General features: G+C 36.2%; 2 long non-coding RNA genes and 1 other non-coding gene across 3 annotated transcripts; 1 reads left to right on the top strand and 2 right to left on the bottom strand.

The window, feature by feature from the left end:
* Positions 1 to 5,186: 5,186 nt before the first annotated feature.
* LOC125581784 lies at positions 5,187 to 7,764 on the bottom strand. Its single transcript, XR_007319475.1, has 2 exons — positions 5,638 to 7,764; positions 5,187 to 5,547 (listed from the first exon to the last, which is right to left on the bottom strand). It is a non-coding gene; the product is annotated as an uncharacterized LOC125581784 (long non-coding RNA).
* A 600-nt stretch (positions 7,765 to 8,364) lies between these two features.
* Positions 8,365 to 10,643, bottom strand: LOC125581783. The gene is made up of 2 exons (XR_007319474.1): positions 8,954 to 10,643; positions 8,365 to 8,815 (listed from the first exon to the last, which is right to left on the bottom strand). It is a non-coding gene; the product is annotated as an uncharacterized LOC125581783 (long non-coding RNA).
* A 5,386-nt stretch (positions 10,644 to 16,029) lies between these two features.
* Positions 16,030 to 16,136, top strand: LOC125582693. The gene has a single exon (XR_007320149.1). It is a non-coding gene; the product is annotated as a small nucleolar RNA R71 (small nucleolar RNA).

Here is a 16,136-nt window from a genome sequence, read left to right as displayed (position 1 = left end):
GTGGGCTTGATCACCCACTGGTGGACTGATCATCCACCATATGCATCGACAAGAAGGTCGTATGTATCCTTGTCATAGATCCGCAACCTGATGTTTGCGAGAGTAAGTAATAATACTGGTGAATTCAAAAGCCTTTGATGATTACTTTATACATGTGGGGATACATTATGAACATCTTGTAGCTCATGTTCATACGTAAGATGCATCAGCATTGATTCGCATAAGAGTAATTAAGAACTCTCCCCATCAAACTGGTTTTGGGTCAGGAACCAAAGATCCCCATCTAAAAATTTTGGATAAGTTGTAGTTGCTCCACCACACCGCTAAAGATGGGACCTCAAAGAAGGTTATGAATATGTTGGATATGATATTCATTGATGATAAAATCTAGAAGATTTAATAAAATTTATTTAAAGACTCGAAAGTTAGTCTATCCAACATTAGGGGAAGAAAATAAACAGCTGGAGAATAAATGAGTTGAATGAATTATCATTGATCCTCGGACTAAAGAGCATAAATAGTTGTCCAAAATGAATGTATGGAGATAATTCTATTACAAAGATTAGCATATGAGTTGTCAGGCTCATTTACTGACCCTAAGAAAGTGATTAAGTCACAAGTACCAGCTGTAAATCCTCCAATTAAAATGGATGTCCCAGAAGGACAATATCAAACTGCTAATGAGTCTAAAGAGCGCTTGAAGCGTGAAAGACCTATCGGTTCCAAATAAAATAATCCTCGGAAAAGAAAAGGAGCATGAATGTGAATGGCAGAATCGAGGAATGAAATATTAAGGATCTCGAAAAGAGATATAAAACATGACAAGAAAGAATTCAGGTACCTGAGAATAAAGAAATCTCAAATAGCTATGTCATGTATGAAACAATATGAACCGATATCAAATCGACATTGAATACTTATGCTTGCAATGTAGCAGTTGATGAGAATGAGGATCATGAATCATCTATTGAAAAGTGTACACAAAGAGAATGATAGGCCAAAATGGAAATAAGTAGTAGATGAAGGATTAAAACTCTTGGAAAGAGAAGAGTATTCGGACCGATAGTCCGTACACCTAATGGTGCAAAACCAGTTGCACACAAATATGCCTTTATGTGAAAGAAAGAATGAGATGATGAGAGGTTGTGAGATGCAAAAGAGTTGTTGCACAAGAGTTCTCACAAAGGCCTGAAATTGTTATAAGAAACACATCATCATGTGGTGGAAGCATCAACTTTCAAGTTTTTTTAGTCTGGCAAGAATTGAAAGCCACTGGAAATGACAATTATGTCAATGATCCAAAAGGTATAAACTGCAAGAAGCAGTAAACCCCATAAGGATTTGGACAACCAGAAGCAGTAAATGCTAGTTCTCGAGAACATTACCGCGCGAGTATATTGAGCATATAAAAGAAAGAAAAAGTATTGATCATGAAGTACCATGATATTGGAAATTTACTGATCTCTTTCATGATTGAAAGATGTGATTTCGTATGACAAGAGGGATAGTCATATTTGTAACTTTCACAAGAAGCAAAATAATAACTCGTATATATAAGTATGCATAATGTGAAGGTTTAGAAGATTGTCTATAAAAGGAAACTTGGACAAGGAGTACAAATAGACCAAGATATGATATTTTGTGTAAAAATAATGCTATGGATAAGAAGTCCAATGGTCTAAGAGATTACCTGACAATCAAACGAGTTTATTACTAAGGATATGCTTATATCAATTCTTAAAAGGAAGATATATATGATGAGAAAACATTTCTCTAAGATGATGCTTCCAAGGGGAGAAATATGATGATGTTTGTAGTTGTACTCTTTTTCCTTATCATGGTTTTTGTCCAATTGGGTTTTCCATGTCAAGGTTTTAACGAGGCAACAAATAACACGATAATGATAGACACCTAAAGAGGAATGTCATCAATCTTCCAAAGTATTTTTCGAGATTTAAGAAGCAGGAGAAAATGAGATAGATCAATCATACTTGAAAAGAATCAATGTATGAACACATTCCATTCTTGAGACATAATCGAAGGTCAAAAGTTTTCCAATCAAAGGAGACCCTTTAGATGAAATTAAAATATGAAATTGGAGTCCAGAGAAAGATCTTTGAGTCTAGTTTTATCTCCAATTTGAATCAAGTCATTATCCATTCTAGAACTCGAGATATGGCTGTTTTCGTGGGACATGTACAAGCTGTCTCACAATATCTAATTTCGTATGATATTGAAAATGCCGCTCGATATTCCATCTTAACAGAGCCAGATCGGTGCCTAAAGTTAGACATGGATGTTAGCTTCAATTTCCAAGTGGTTTTAAGTCATTTTGTCCTACGGTCACCAAGACATTCAAGTTTTAGTGAGGAGTGTCAAATCTACCAAAAGAAGTAAACTTATCCAACCCCAAGAAGAATAAGTTAATTCATCACATTGGATTATGTACTATCAGATACCTCAAGTTATGTTCTCATCAGGGGGAGTAGATGCACGCTGCATTCTTTTTCCCTTCACCATGGTTTTTCCCACTAGGTTTTCCTGGTAAAGTTTTTAATGAGGTAGCATCTTATGCATTTTACGAAATATGTTTTTATAATTTACATCCAAGGGAGAGTGTTATGAACTATTATGTGGATGTCCATGTAGGCCCATAAGCCCACTTTCTAAAAGCTTCTAAACCCTAGTTTGTATTGCTATATGTATATATCGTTGTGTATGGAGCAATAATAAGAATAACTGATTTCCATATTCTTTCTATTCACAACAATTATATATATATTCAAAAAAATAATAAAATAAATTAAATTAAACTATACTAAAATTTATATAAGAAAACCCGGGCGTAGTCCGGGAAAACCACTAGTATAAATTAAAAGAGTTTATTCTGCTAAGCTCAATTTTTAAAAGAAATCTATTTGTTCGGAATGCATATCCTGAAGATACTCCTTCCAGGGGAAGAAATGTAATAATATGTGTGGTTGTACTATTGATTTTTATCCTACTGGATTTTTCCATGACAAGGTTTTAACGAGACAACAAAGAATACACAAATGATAGACACCTTAAATGAATGTTATAATTTCAAAAATGAAAGTGTATCATCGTTCTAAATCCTTTAAGATCATGAGTCTTATCAAGAATCAACATGAATCATATCAAGACATGCAGTGCAGAAGAATGGTAATGTTTGTGTCCTACAAGTTCGTTTAAGTGACAATTCTGCTGACTTATTCACCAAGGCGTTAACCGCTGCTACTTTCAAGAAATTAGTTTTTCTGATCGAACTACGCCATCTCATAGATCTCGACGTATGTACACATGAGGGGAAGTCAGTACGTGTTACACTCTATTTCCCTTAACCATGGTTTTTCTCATTGTATTTTCCTGATAAAGTTTTTATCGAGGCGGCATCTACGGCGTTTAGAAAGCACTTTGATATAATGTACATCAAGGAAAGTGTTATGAATATTATGTAATGTACAATATAGAAAGTAATAAATTTACTTGTTCACCAAGGTTTACTTGTACTTGTTCTCCAAGCTAAACCATTCTATTGTATTCCTATATAAAAACTCATTATTCATGGATTTTTTTTTTTTTTTGTCAACTGTCCATCTCATTATTCATAGAATAAGGCACACCAATTCTTTTCTTTCTTTTCTACTTATAACAAAAAATAATAATATCCTAATGTTAGTTACCTAACCATATGTGCATATCCAAAAACTTTAATCAGCTGTACTTGTAGTCAAATAATATTAATCATCTAACCATACCATACTTGTATATAATCAGCCACACTTGTGCGAGAAGTCAACCACATCGTCACGTAATATTAGATGTGTCAAAATGGATAAACCAACTCAAACCAATCTATATCCATATGAACTAAATCATTTATGGAATTCATCTAGATTAGTGGGGTAATAATTTTAATGAGTTAACTCATTACTAAATATTATTAATATTACAAATTAATTAAAATAAGTAAATAATTATGTAATTTTTAAATGATAAAGTCATTAACGAGTCAACATGATTATGCAAATTTAGAAGTAACAAAAGTAAAACGAATGGAATCAAAAAAACGTAAAATTAAAACAAATTTTTTTCATTGAAAACAACACTATGTGAACATGTCCATTTCTTTGTCTTTATATAGACCTTCATGTAAAAACACAAATATAGAAACTAATGAATCAGTTAAAAACTTGTCTCAGTGCACCAAAGATTATAACTCTTTATTCTTTAATATGAAAGAGGAGACATATCAACAACTTTTTGAATTAACTTCTTCGTTTTTATTTCTAGTTTCTCGAAAAATCAGAATCTATCTGGACCATTTGTAATATATTTCAGACTCTTAGAACTCAAATAAATATCAGAGATCATTAGTTTGAACTACAATTAAGACTTACTCTTTTGGTGGATGTGTGATGATGTCGCTTTGGTTGTTTACGGATTGTTTCTCCACTCCATTCGGACCTGATCGAATAATAATCATTTCGCCTTTACCATTGTTATCTCCAATACATATAAGCCAATAGTGTTTGTAGTGTTAACATACACCATCAATTCACATTAAACCAGTCATGCTAATCAATAGGAAATAATACTTATAGCTTAATAATTAAGCATGTAACCATGTATTCAGAAACTAGTACAAACTAAAGCTTAGACATTACAGGCAACAATCTACTCCAATTTTTCATTATAACATAAGATCCAATATTAAGGGAATATTCAGAAGCTACCATCATAGTAATAGAAATGATGAGCACGTTCATTGCCTTATATGTTAGAGCGTCAAACTCATTCCAGTCCAAACCATTTTAATCCAACATATTAAACCTACTAATCCATTAACATCCAAGTTTCTAACCCATTAAAATCTATAGGTTGGACTGGTTTGGATTGATCGATTAATTTAAACCAATTTTGACACCTAGTCCTAATATTAGTCATATAACCATACATATTTTTACATTATGTTTAAGCAATTACCATAGTACAAATTCACTTATCATAGTTAAAAATCTAAAATTGACATACGTTCAGATAACAAGTGAGCAAACCAAAACAAGAACACCATAAATAATCCACCTGATGAATAATTTAAAGGTTTATTTTAACATCTTAATAATTCCTAAAATTAACGGGCTTATTTAAAACACACACTAAGAGAAAAAAAAAAAAGCTTCAGAGAATCGAATCAATGGCAAATAAATAAAAACAAGAGCATGCAAACTGTCCCTAAATCAAAGTAACAAGAACCTTATAAATTTTGGAAAGTAAACATAAAGAGCGATGAGTAGACACCATCTTTCAAGTGATTTATGCTTTTAAGAATCAGTGTCCATTGGTTATGGATCCATCGTCTCCTTTCTTGCCATAGAATCTCCGGTACAATGAATCAACCTCTTTCAGATAATAAGTCCCCGGAGCCAAAAGGTCTAAGATACCTTCCTTGCTCGTCACAAACTCCTTTGCTCCGTACCCATGTTCCATTAGCTTCATTGTCTCCACAAACTTCTCAGGTGCATACTGCAAATTAACAAGGCCAAGAAGGAGATACAGCACACTCAAAGTGTTACGGACATTCAAGATTATGCACCCTTTTGTTTTTTTAGTTACCTCATGTCTAGCCCTCAATTTACCGATCGAGTATATTGAGCATATAAAAGAAAGAAAAAGTATTGGTCATGAAGTACCATGATATTGGAAATTTACTGATCTCTTTCATGATTGAAAGATGTGATTTGGTATGACAAGAGGGATAGTCATATTTGTAACTTTTACAAGAAGCAAAATAATAACTCGTATGTATAAGTATGCATAATGTGAAGGTTTAGAAGATTGTCTATAAAAAGAAACTTGGACAAGGAGTACAAATAGACCAAGATATGATATTTTGTGTGAAAATAATGCTATGGATAAGAAGTCCAATGGTCTAAGAGATTATCTGACAATCAAACGAGTTTATTACTAAGGATATGCTTATATCAATTCTTAAAAGGAAGATATATATGATGAGAAAACATTTCTCTAAAATGATGCTTCCAAGGGGAGAAATATGATGATGTTTGTAGTTGTACTGTTTTTCCTTATCATGGTTTTTGTCCAATTGGGTTTTCCATGTCAAGGTTTTAACGAGGCAACAAATAACACGATAATGATATACACCTAAAGAGGAATGTCATCAATCTTCCAAAGTATTTTTCAAGATTTAAGAAGCAGGAGAAAATGAGATAGATCAATTATACTTGAAAAAGAATCAATGTATGAACACATTCCATTCTTGAGACATAATCAAAGGTCAAAAGTTTTCCAATCAAAGGAAACCTTTTAGATGAAATTAAAATATGAAATTGGAGTCCAGAGAAATATCTTTGAGTCTATTTTCATCTCCAATTTGAATCAAGTCATTATCCATTATAGAACTCGAGATATGGCTGTTTTCGTGGGACATGTACAAGCTGTCTCACAATATCTAATTTTGTATGATATTCAAAATACCGCTCGATATTTCCATCTTAACAGAGCCAGATCGGTGCATAAAGTTAGACATGGATGTTAGCTTCAATTTCCAAGTGGTTTTAAGTCATTTTGTCCTACGGTCACTAAGACATTCAAGTTTTAGTGAGGAATGTCAAATCTACCAAAAGAAGTAAACTGATCCAACCCCAAGAAGAATAAGTTAATTCATCACATTGGATTATGTACTATCAGATACCTCAATTTATGTTCTCATCAGGGGGAGTAGATGCACGCTGCACTTTTTTTCCCTTCACCATGGTTTTTCCCACTAGGTTTTCCTGGTAAAGTTTTTAACGAGGTAGCATCTTATGCACTTTACGAAATATTTTTTTATAATGTACATCGATCCAAAGGAGAGTGTTAGGAACTATTATGTGAATGTCCATGTAGGCCAATAAGCCCACTTTCTAGAAGCTTCTAAACCCTAGTTTGTATTGCTATATATATATATCGTTGTGTATGGAGCAATAATAAGAATAATTGATTTCCTCTTTCTTTCTATTCACAACAATTATATATATATATTCAAAAAAATAATATAATAAATTAAATTAAACTAAACTAAAATTTATTAAAGAAAACCCGGGCGTAGTCCGGGAAAACCACTAGTATAAATTAAAACAGTTTATTCTGCTAAGCTCAATTTCTTAAAGAAATCTATTTGTTCGGAATGCATATCGTGAAGATATTGCTTCCAGGGGAATAAATGTAATAATATGTGTGGTTGTACTATTGATTTTTATCCTAGTGGGTTTTTCCATGACAAGGTTTTAACGAGACAACAAAGAATACACAAATGATAGACACCTTAAAAGGAATGTTATAATTTCAAAAATGAAAGTGTATCATCGTTCTAAATCCTTTAAGATCATGAGTCTTATCAATAATCAACATGAATCATATCAAGACATGCAATGCAGAAGAATGGTAATGTTCGTGTCCTACAAGTTCGTTCAAGTGACAATTCTTCTGACTTATTCACCAAGGCGTTAACCGCTGCTACTTTCAAGAAATTAGTTCTTTTGATCGAACTACGCCATCCACTACAAGAAAACATAAGTTTAACGAGAGCAGTTTTCTGATAATAGGTTTTTCTGCCTATTGCAAATGTTGTAGTATAGTGGGGTGAATGTCGAACCAGTCCTAGTGATGTGAATCAGTGAGAGTACAAGTCATTTCTTAAGCTAAGCAGATTCAATAGTGGTGAGTGTGTGACAAGTAACAATAGAAAACAGAGCAATACAACAAGGTTTTAATCAATTTAGCCAAGTGAATCCATGGGTATTGGGAATTGACTTCAAGTAACTAAGATCCAATCTAGGTGACAAGCTTTCAATCAAAGTAATCTCTTAAGTCTAAACACAATTTTAGACAAGTCCTATGTCTAGGTAAATGTCCATTTGCTTAGAAATCATTAAACATCAAATGTCTTTGGCTTAATTCAATCAAGCAATCTTTAAGTTCAAGTTTAATAACTATCTAGCAATTTTAACATCAAGTGTCCTTGGCTAATCTCACTAGAGCTTAGTTGAGTTGATTCAAACACTTCATCTAATCATGTCTGATGAGAAGTGTTTAGAAATCAGGTTTAGAGTGATCAAGACTAAACAAGCATTAAAAATACTCAACAAGCAAGTTCATACAAGGATCTAATACAATAACACCATAGATCTTCACTAAGTTACTCTAATCTCCCTAACCCATGAATTCTTAAGGAAACTACTCACTAATCTCCATGAAAACACTTAATCTCATAATAGATTGAAGCATATTCAAGTAGATACAACAGAGAATAAAGATAAACAAGGATTAAACAAGCAAAACGAAATTAAAACTCAAGAATAGATGATGAACAATGAAGAACAGCTCAAGAACAAATGTTTTCTCTCAAACTCTCAAAATACAAAATATGAAACTATAAAACTTTCACTCTCTACTCTTTGTTGTATTGTACTCTGTGTATTGTGTGTCTTCCTCCTTCCCCTTGCAGTCTCTTTTATAGCCTAAGTAAAGGAGGATGACAACACATCCATCATGTGAAAGCATAAAGCATAAAACACACTCATAAAAGTTATTCTCCACTTTCTTCCATTATAGAACACCTTTTGCCCCTTCATATGGCCAAAGTAGTCTTGCCTCTTCAGAAAAGGTAGAGAAAGTTAGGCCAAAAGAGCCACCAAACTCATGATAGACAACCCATCCCCCATGTTGCAAGCTTTAAAGAGATAAAACTCACTCATTAAAGTTTTCTCCACTTTCTCCATGTTGCACACACCTTTAGAATACCAAAAATAAGAAGAATAATGAATAGTAATGAGTTTTATAGGTTTTAAGTGAATAAAAATGAGTCTAAAGGCTTAAAATTCGAAGGCTATTGTTGATGTTGCTAGGGTGGCCGCTAGGAATGTCATACTGATATGTGTGTAGTATTTTGATCATAAATCCCTCAATACAGCTCCAAACGACTTGAAACCACCTCCATTGTAAAGCTAACTCAATTTACCATGTCTTCCCAAAAGACAAGTTTCAAAAGATATCTTTAAGACCTTCATCCATGCTTGTCTTTCACACGTTCGGTTCAAGACTCCTCGAAAGCTCCTTTTGTGCTCTAATCACCTCCAAAACTCCAAACAATTCATCCAACACCTACAAGATGCAAATGTACATGCAATAGACTCTAAATGCAAATAAATGTAAGGTTAATGCATGAATATATATGAAATAACAAAGCTAAAACTATGCAAAATCACAACACATCAACTCCCCCACACTAGTCCTTTACTTGTCCTCAAGTAAACTTTCAAGAACATGGGAAGTGATGTTTCAATACACAAATGGAAATTCATGACCTTAAGAAACTCTTCAATGCCATCGTTGTGATATCCTTACAAAATCATACCAAATAGCAAGAGCAAGATGTTTTTATTAGCTCTAACTTCTCTAGGCCTATCAATTCCTTTGATCTTTTAACTCATTATCATGAATCCTCAAATCAACCAACTCTCACATTCAATAAGAAATATCATAAGTGAATTCTCGCAAATTGCCAATTGGTCCAAATCATTTGGTTTGGTGAGAAAAAATGGCTTAATGTGAAGAATGAGAAGGGTCCAAATACATTTTGCTATGGTGACTTACACTCAAGAATAGGAGCTTGATCATTATGCAAAATTTATCTAAGAAAAAGAGCAATTAATGCATACATAAATCGGTTCTCATCATTGTACCCTTTTCCTAGACAATTTTTAAGTTCTACCCTTTCTTTTCTTCATCTCAAATCCCAAATGTACACCCATTTTCATCTCTTACCCAATGAACACTCTTTTCTTTTCTTTTCTTTGTCTTAACAACTATGTATCTTAGCTCAAAAATTTGTTATCCCCATTCTCTTATTTTTTTCTTTTTTTCTTTTCTTTTTGGGGTTTTTATTGACACAATCTGAGTTTTTTTTTTTTTTTTTAGACACACTTTTTTATTCATTTCCTTTACATAATCTTTCCCAATTCAATCCTCAAGATCAAAATAATTAAAGCACATCATTCCAACCACCATCCTAGATTCTAGCCCAAAAGAGGTCCTAATGCTAGCAAGAGAAGAGAACAAATCAATGTCGCTCCTAATACTCTCAAGATTTTGCATATGACAAGCTTTCACAAAAAGACCTCACTCAACAATTAATGATGGTTTGAAAGAAGGGAAGGGTTTAGGGTATGGACTACCACTTGAGTTGTCAAAAAGATTGGTAAAACGGTTTATACAAGCTCAAGTGTGTGTAAAGACATGATTTAGTACTCAAGAGACCATAAGCAAGAAGCATTAAGTTCATTTTAGTCAATTAAGATCGGAGTTGGTTTCAAAGAGTAAGATTCAATGAGTCTTAAGAGGAGTTTTCAAGGCTCGAAGTCTACAAGAAATTCAGAAGAAGCTCAAGCTACTTATTATGATTCAAAAGGGTATCAACAATGAGTTCATTGCATGAGTCCTTTGTAGGGATTTTACCTATGCATTCTATATGATCTAGACTCAAACCTAAAGATGCAAATGATATAACTAAATTTTTTTTTTTTTTTTTTTTTTTGGAATTTTGCAAATTTTTATGGATTTTCTATGCAAATGGATATGCAATGCTTATGACAAGTAAACAAAACAGAAAACATGTGAGGTAAGTAGACTCCCCCCCCCCCCACACTTACTTCACACAGTCTCTTGTGTGAGAGCAAGGTGAAAGAAGAGGTCTAGAAGAAACAAACAAGAAAACTATATATTTACAATGGTTGTAGAGACACTTAGCTTGGAGTTGCTAGATGGAGTTGAATAATTTTAACACTTGTAGCTTTGCTGGATGGCCATCTTTCTCTTTGATTAAGTGGAGAATCACCTGAAAATTTTAAACACACTTATCAAACACACAAAAGAAAAACCACACAAGTAAAACAATAATATATATAGGGATAGACATGGGACTTCCTCCCAAGTGAGCTTGTTTTAAGTCTCTAGCTTGACTACCCCTTTTTGGTTTAGGCTGGTTTGGGATCGGAAAGTGGAACCGAGGTTCCTTCCTTCTCAGGTGTGGCCGCCATGTACAGCTTGACTCTTTGCCCATTCACTGCAAATTCCTCACCAGTCTTGTTCCAAAGCACAATTGCTCCATATGGCCTCACTTCTTTGATCTTGAAAGGGCCGGACCATCTTGACTTAAGTTTTCCAGGGAACAACTTCAATCGAGAGTTGAAGAGCAACACTTGATCTCCAATGTTGAACTCCCTCTTCAGGATCTTCTTGTCATGGAATGCCTTGGTCTTTTCTTTGTAAATTCTTGAGTTCTCAAAAGCATCAAGTCGAATCTCATCAAGCTCATGGAGTTGGAAAAGTCTTTTCTCTTTGGCACTCTTGATGTCAAAGTTCAGCATCTTAACAGCCCATAATGCCTTGTACTCAAGCTCCACTGGCAGATGGCAAGCTTTCCCATAGACAAGATTGAAGGGAGTGGTTCCCAAGGGTGTCTTGAAAGCAGTCCTATAGGCCCAAAGTGCATCATCAAGCTTTGTAGACCAATCCTTCCTTGTTGTCCCCACAGTCTTCTCCAAAATGGACTTGATCTCCCTGTTGGAAATCTCAACCTGACCACTTGTTTGGGGGTGGTAAGGAGTTGCAACCTTGTGCTTCACACCATTCTTCTTAAGGAGGTTTGCAAACAGTTTGTTGATGAAGTGAGACCCTCCATCACTGATCACAACTCTTGGAATCCCAAACCTTGGAAAGATTATGCTCTTGAACATTTTTAGAACCACCTTTGCATCATTGGTTGGACTTGCAATTGCTTCAACCCACTTAGAGACATAATCTACAGCCACCAGTATGTACTTGTTGCTATAAGATGAAGGAAAAGGCCCCATGAAGTCAATACCCCAGACATCAAACACTTCAACTTCTAGGATGGGGTTTTGAGGCATTTCATTCCTCTTGGTGATGTTTCCTCTTCTTTGACAAGAGTCACACCTTGAGACAAAGTCTTGGGTGTCTTTAAACATGTGAGGCCACCAAAATCCAGCTTGTAGCACCTTTGCAACTGTCTTAAATGTAGCAAAGTGGCCTCCATAGGATGATCCATGACAATGTGTAAGGATCCCATCAATTTCTTCTTCAGCCACTGCCCTTCTATAGAGTTGATCTCTACAAAGTATGTAGAGGTAAGGCTCATCCCAATAATATCTCTTCACATCCTTATAGAACTTCTTCTTGGCATAACCTTCAAGGTTCAATGGCTCTTTTCCACTAGCTAAGTAGTTGACTATATCAGCATACCAAGGACCCTTCTCATCAGCTGCCTTCACCTCTTCAAGTTTCTTTCCTGTCTCACAAACAGCTACCACTGCATGAATAGCCATCATTTGCTCTTCTGGAAGTCTGTCATCAATAGGGATTCCACACTCCACCTTCAACCTGGACAGGTGATCAGCTACTCCATTCTCAACTCCAGGCCTGTCCTTGATCTCAAGATCAAACTCTTGTAGCAGCAGAATCCACCTCAACAGTCTTGGTTTTGCATCTTTCTTGGCTAAGAGGTGTCTCAATGCAGCATGATCAGTGTAGACAGTCACCTTTGACCCAACCAAGTAGCTTCTGAACTTCTCAAATGCAAAGACAATGGCCAATAGCTCCTTCTCAGTTGTAGAGTATTTAGCTTGAGCTTCATCAAGGGTTCTACTTGCATAGTAGATCACATGTGTCTTCTTGTCCTTCTTTTGCCCCAAGACTGCCCCCACAGCATAGTCACTGGCGTCGCACATGATTTCGAAGGGTAGACTCCAATCTGGTGGTTGAACTATTGGGGCACTGGTGAGCTCCTCCTTCAGCTTCTTAAAGGCTTCTAGGCATTCTTCATCAAAGTTGAAGATGATCTCCTTGCACAGCAGCTTGGTCAATGGTCTAGCTATTTTGGAGAAGTCTTTGATGAACCTTCTGTAGAAACCAGCATGGCCAAGGAAGCTTCTAATGTCTTTCACTGTTTTTGGTGGAGCCAACCTCGCCATCACCTCGATCTTGGCTTGGTCCACTTCAATGCCTCTCTCTGAAATCTTGTGCCCAAGCACAATCCCTTCTTTAACCATGAAGTGGCACTTCTCCCAATTCAGCACAAGGTTGGTATCTTCACATCTCTGTAGGACCCTGCACAAATTTGACAAACAAGTAGCAAACGAAGAACCGTATACAGAAAAATCATCCATAAACACCTCCATTACATCCTCAATAAGATCAGAGAAAATCGACATCATTGCTCTTTGGAATGTTGCTGGTGCATTGCACAGTCCAAATGGCATCCTTCGATATGCAAAGGTACCATAAGGACAAGTGAATGTCGTTTTCTCTTGGTCATTTGGGTGTATAGGGATTTGGAAAAATCCAGAGTATCCATCAAGGAAACAATAATAGGGATGGTTAGCTAGCCTCTCTAACATCTGATCAATGAATGGTAAAGGGAAATGATCCTTTCTAGAGGCTGCATTCAGTTTTCGATAGTCAATGCACATCCTATGTCCAGTTATTGTTCTTGTTGGTATTAACTCATCATTTTCGTTCTTAACAACTGTTATGCCACCTTTTTTAGGAACTACATGCACAGGTGAAACCCAATTGCTATCAGAGATAGGATAGATCACACCAGCATCTAACAATTTGATTATCTCTTTTTTAACAACATCTTTCAAATTAGGATTTAATCTTCTTTGGTGTTCAATTGAAGTTTTAGATTCATCCTCTAGATGTATCCTATGCATGCACAAAGATGGTGAGATTCCTTTAATGTCATCAAGTGAGTATCCTAGTGCTTTTCTATACTTTTTAAGTTCATTTAAAAGCATAGACAATTCATTCTCAGTCAGCTCACTACTCACAATGACAGGATATGTCTCATTAGGTCCAAGGAAAGCGTACCTTACACCATGGGGAAGAGGTTTAAGCTCCACTTTTGGTGCCTTGAGCTCACTCCAATCAGCTTCATGGAGGTTCTCTTGAATGTCTGCTGAGGCAGCATGTTGAGTCATTTGTGGCAACTCCATGAACTCATCTTCTCCATCCTTCTCAAGGTGAACATCTAGCCTTCTTACTAGCTCATCACTATCCTTGTTTTCAATCATTTGGGTCTCTCTTTCAATGGTCAGGGCATGTTGAAGAGAGTCCTCAATCGCTAACTCCTCAAGGAAATTATCAGCCAAGGCATCCATCTCATCAATGTAGAATATTTCTCCTTGAGTTGTGGGCTTCTTCATCATCTCCTTGATATCAAAATGGAGAATGTGATCTTTTCCAAGGTGGAGATCAATTGTGCCATCTCTCACATTCACCATTGCTCCAGCAGTTGCCAAGAAAGGTCTTCCAAAGATCAAAGGATCTCTAGGCTCTTCATCCATCTCAAGCACTACAAAGTCAGTAGGCACTTCACAATTTCCTATCTTGACAGGAAGATCTTCTAGGATGCCAATGGGGAGCTTGACAGATCGATCAGCTAGCACCAAAGAGATCTTGCACTTTTTATATTGTGTAAACCCAAGCTTCTTGGCAATGGATAGTGGCATGAGGCTGACACTTGCTCCCAAATCACATAGACATCTCTCAAATGTCAAAGGTCCAATGGCGCATGGCAGGGTGAAACTACCAGGGTCTTCTAGCTTCCTTGGGACAGTCAGTCTCTGAATAATGGCACTGCACTCATGAGTAAGAATCACCATCCCTTCCATCTCTTTCTTCTTTTGTTCTACAGCATCTTTCAAGAACTTGCTGTATTGTGGAACCAGCATAAATGCATCAATTATGGGCATGGTGAGTTGAACTTCACTCATTTGCTTGTCAAACAAGGCTTTGTACTTCTCTAGGAGTTGCTTCTTGAATCTTCCAGGAAAGGGAAGCTTTGGCTCATAGGGAGGAGGAGTGAACAATTTCTCTTTTGTTGATGTAGCAGCCTCATTTTTGTTCTCAACTTTCTCCTCTCCAATCTTTCTCTTGCCCTTAGCTTCAACTATCTTCTCCAAGATTTCCTCATTAGTCTTCTCATCCACAATCACCACATCATCATCTACATTGATGACCACCTCCCCACCTTGTTTCTCATTATCCTTAATGAGAACTTTAGGAGGCAACTCTCTTCCACTCCTTAGGGTGATTGCCTTCATTGTCTCCTTTGGGTTTTGTTCAGGCTTTCCAGGTAGGGAACCTTGTTGGCGACTTGAGCTGGCTGTCATAGAGACAAACTGGTTCTCCAAGGCTTTGAACTTGTTGTTTAGATCATGGTAATTCCCATCAATCTTGTTGTGGAGATTTTTCAGCTCATACCCTAATTGTTTCTCACTTCTTGCTTGTCCCTCCAATAATTGTTTCAGCATAGCTTCAGTACTACTCTCTTGTGGAGGTTGTGTTGATGATCCAGCTTGGTCTTGTGCAGGTTGACTTGGTTTTGGTGAGAATCCCGGAGGGAAGTTCTGTTTGGGTTGGTAACCACCTTGGTTGTTGTTGTAGAATGGCTTAGGCTGATTGTTGTAGAATGGTCTTGGCTGGTAGTTGTTGAATGGCTTCTGTTGGTTGTTGTAGAAGGGTTTCTGTTGGTAGTTGTTCTGGTATTGATAGTCAGGCTCCTTCTTGTACCATGTACCCTGAGCATTGACATAGTACATATCTTCTTGGCATTCTACTCCATCAACTTCAGCAACCATATGTAACTCCTCTTTCTTGGTCTTTTCTGATAGTAGCATGTCAATCTTGTCTTGAAGTGCTTTCAGCTCTCTCTTTGTGGTCATATCTTCTCCTCCACCACCTCTGTCTCTTCTATCATATTCATCATTGTAGACAGAGTCACTCTGTGCCATGTTCTCCAAGAGTTCTAATGCATCTTCGACAGTCCTCCCCAAGAAGTTTCCATTGCTTGCAGTGTCAAGCTGGCTTTTGAATTTAGGCAAGACTCCTCTGTAGAAAGTGCTTAGCAAGCTCTCATTGTTGAAGCCATGGTGGGGACATTGAGACAAGTAGCTTCTGAATCTCTCCCATGCCTCTGAAAATCCTTCAAGTCCTCTTTGTTGAAAACCAGAGATCTGATTTCTAAGGTT

Source organism: Brassica napus, chromosome C2 (genome assembly GCF_020379485.1).
Source record: "Brassica napus cultivar Da-Ae chromosome C2, Da-Ae, whole genome shotgun sequence".
NCBI lineage: Eukaryota > Viridiplantae > Streptophyta > Magnoliopsida > Brassicales > Brassicaceae > Brassica > Brassica napus.
Note: the sequence above shows the minus strand (reverse complement) of the source record. Positions and strands in the feature narration are given on the sequence as shown.